Source organism: Mustela erminea, chromosome 8, assembly GCF_009829155.1.
Source record: "Mustela erminea isolate mMusErm1 chromosome 8, mMusErm1.Pri, whole genome shotgun sequence".
Classification (NCBI taxonomy): Eukaryota; Metazoa; Chordata; class Mammalia; order Carnivora; family Mustelidae; genus Mustela; species Mustela erminea.
In genome coordinates, this window is record NC_045621.1 from 91,690,150 (window position 1) to 91,694,229 (window position 4,080).

Here is a 4,080-nt window from a genome sequence, read left to right on the forward strand (position 1 = left end):
TACATGTTTTGGGACAAACTATAGGTATTGAACAGTCAGACTGTGCTGGATAAAATATGTGCTGTGATTACACATCAATGGTACAAGTACCTTACAAGGAAGGAATCAATCACAACCCCTTCAGACCAGTACTTCATGCCTTAATACATATGGCAATCAGCTGGGGATCTTGTTAAAATGCTAATTCTGGTTCAGCAGGTTTTCGGTTGGGGCCTGAGATTCTGTAGTTCTAAGAAACTTTCTGGTGACAGAGTACATTTGGTTCACAGACCATAACTTGATTTGCAATTCTGAGAGCTTTTTTTTTTGGTGACAAATAGCATTTTATTTATTTATTTATTTATTTATTTATTTATTATAATTTTTTATTTTTTATAAACATATATTTTTATCCCCAGGGGTACAGGTCTGTGAATCACCAGGTTTACACACTTCACAGCACTCACCAAAGCACATACCCTCCCCAATGTCCATAATCCCACCCCCTTCTTCCAAACCCCCTCCCCCCAGCAACCCTCAGTTTGTTTTGTGAGATCAAGAGTCACTTATGGTTTGTAAACCTACCTGCACATGAGAATCACCTGAAGATGTTTTTAAAAATAGTGATGCCTGGGGTCTTCTTCAGACCAGTTGAATCTCTGCAGTTAAAGTCCTGGCTTAGGTTATTTTTAAAAGCTCCCTGAGTGATCTTTATTTTCAGAGCCATAGTTAAGGACTAGTTTTTAAGATAAAAGGGAAGTGCCTCTATCAGTTTTATCAGATGATGATCTTTTTAAAATCACATGTTGGTAAAGCCCAGCACCCGTGCTTCAGAATGCAAAAATATATGTAGCAATATGTGTAGCAATGCTTTTCCTGGTCACAAGGGCATAGAAGAGTCCTCTGCACAATTTCCACATCCTCAATCAGGAAGAACATAGTCACAATAGCTTCTTACCAGGCCATGGGACAGAGTCAACACCCCATCCCTTCCTTATAAAAAGAGCATCGCACTATTGATAATTCCGGAGCTGTGCTTTGAACCTGGAGTGAAAAGAAATACCACATAGAATTGAAGAATCATAGTATTCACAGATTTTACCTACAGAGTAAAATGTATACCATGATAAGGAAGTTTTATTGATATGGAAGGTATCTGTTCTACTCACAACTGCCTATGATATCATGCCTTTAAAATTGGTACCTATCTAGGGCACCTGGGTGGCTCAGTGGATTTAAGCCTCAGCCTTCAGCGCAGGTCATCGTCTCAGGATTGAGCCCTGAATTGGGCTCTCTGCTCAGCAGGGAGCCTGTTTCCCCTCTCTCTCTGCCTGCCTCTCTGCCTATTTGTGATCTCTCTCTGTCAAATAAATAAATAAAATCTTAAAAAAAAAATTGGTACCTATCTATATGTTGTCTACAAGTGAACTGTACTTTTTCTAAGTTCCCATAGTAGGTTTCTCTTCTTGCTTATTATATTCCCAACATTATAATTTCTAATTCAGTGTCTGGTTTCTATGTTATAGTGACACCTGCATCAGATCAACTGGAGGTATTTAAGACCATATTGTTGCGGCTATCCCCCATAGTTCCTGGTTCAGTGGGTCTGGGGTGAGGGCCAAGAAATGGCATTTTTAAGACATTCCTGAGAGAAGCTCTTACGTATTAGTCCAGGGCCCCCTATCTTTTGAGAGCTACCACTTTATTTCACAATCTCCATGGGAGGAAATATTGTGCCTGTAGATTTTCTGTTATACCACTATGCCTAGTGTCATAAACAAATATCTTTTGAATAAAAAGTGACGCCTAAGCCCTATCTCATTTATAGTGAAAACACGTATGAAACACTGGAAAAATCTCATCCAGCCCACTAAGGTTAATGCTTGCCAAAGAAACTAAAAAAACAGCATTGAATTAGGAATCTCTGCTATTGTGACTCTAGAATGTTGGGAGCACTTCCTATGGAAGTTTTGGATTCTGTATTTTTGAGCCCCTGCTTTATGGTAATGAAATCAGCATGATATCAACTGGTTGGTTGGCTGTTCAGGGTTCCATTGTCGGTTTCTTGAAACAGCAGGACCAACAGAAGTTTTTCCTTCAGGACCATCTGTTTTCAATTTTGCAGTTGAACATCTTGAAGACCATGAGAGAAGGAGACTAAATGTAAAATGTATCATCACAGCAAATAATGTTCCTGTTATTGTCAAAGAACTCTAAGGATTACTAAATATTAGCATTCCCTTACAGCCTAAAAATATTAGTGCCTTGGTTCAATATTAGTGTTTTGTAATTCTAAAAACTTTCTTAATACATATTCACACTAATGTTTTAAGGCAGATTTTCTTAGACCAGCTTTTGAAGCAGTAAAGAGCCATTTTTGAGTCTTTGGAATACACATTTATTTATTTTAAGACTTTACTTAAGATTTTATTTATTTAAGATTTTATTTATTTATTTATTTATTTTTAAATTTTTTTATTTATGAGAGAGAGAGAGAGAGAGAGAGACCATGAGTGCTGGGAGGGGCAGAAGGAGAAGCAGACTCCTCATTGGGCAGGGAGCCTGATCCCAGGATGCTGAGATCATGACCTGAGGTGAAGGCAGATGTTTAACTGACTGAGCCATCCGGGCTTCCCCCCGGACCACACATTTATTTAATTATCATTATTAAATATCCACTTTTGTGGAGGTTTTCTGATTAGAAGTCTTAGTTCTTGCCCTTTGAGGACTCAATCCAAACTTGGGAAAACAACATATGAATGTAAGGGCTAGAGAACCATAAATAAAAAGATGAAAATCTTGCCATTTGCAACAACATGGATGGAACTTGAGGACATTATGCTAAGTGAAATTAGAGAAGATCAAATACTGTGTAATCTCATTTACATGTGGAATCTAAAACAAGCAAACAAACAAACAACAGTTGAGCTCACACAGACAATAGATTGGAGGTTACCAGAAGAGAGGGGAGAGCGGGTGAGCAAAATGCACGAAGGGGTTAAAATGTATAAACTTCCATTTTTAAAATACATAAGCCATGGGAATGTAACATACAGCATGGTGGCTATAGTTAATAATACTATATTGTATATTTGAAAGTTGCTAAGAGGGTAGACCTTAAAAATACTTATCCCAAGGAAAAAAGTTACAATTGCATATGGTGATGCATGTTAACTAGACTTACTGTGGTGATAATTTTGCAATATAAATAAATATTGAACCATTATGTTACACACTTAAAACTAATACAATGTTATGTGTCAATTATATCTCAGTTTTAAAAATTAAAAAAAAATCATTGTGAAGTACAATGTATCAGCAAAAAAAGTCAACAAACATGTATTTTAACCTAGGATCCACTGACGTGAAGAGAGTATTTATGTATAGTAGAGATTTGGTAACTTTCTGCCTGAAGCAAAGAAAGCCTGGAAGACCAAGAGTGGAAATATAGAAGAGGGATATGTTATGCATAGTAAATTTTAGAGTCAGGGCTAGGACAAAAGAGTGGAAAGTACTGGGAGACAGATCGCATTTAATATATGAAATAATTACCTTAAAAAATATCATTGCTTTTATGCCAATAACTATTCTAAGTGTATTGATACTATGCATTTTCATACATATTAACTAATATATAGAAATCCACTTTACACATCACAGGTACATGGTAGAGGATATTTCTGTTTAGTTTGATGTTGTATTAGATGATCACTGATGTCTACCTATAATCAAATCATTTGGATTTTATAGGTTTCCCTTATCTATTGAACTGTTGGTATTAATAATTAATTATTAATTAATTAATTAATTAATAATATTGCTACTTATTTGAGTTTGCCTATATTGCAAACCATGATGCAGCTAATTAAGTTTTAACCTGTTGCTTTAATCCACATTTATAAAGAATATAGACTGATTCCGTAATATGGAAAATTATTTGGTAGCTCCAGTTTTTACAATGGCTATAGTCTATCCAGATTGTCATGCATAATCAGAGAAATAGCTTTAGGGAAACCTGAAATCATATTTATAACTAAATTACCTTGTATAATAGAGTCTGGTACTGTCAAACACAATTTTACCAACAATGGGCAATTTAAA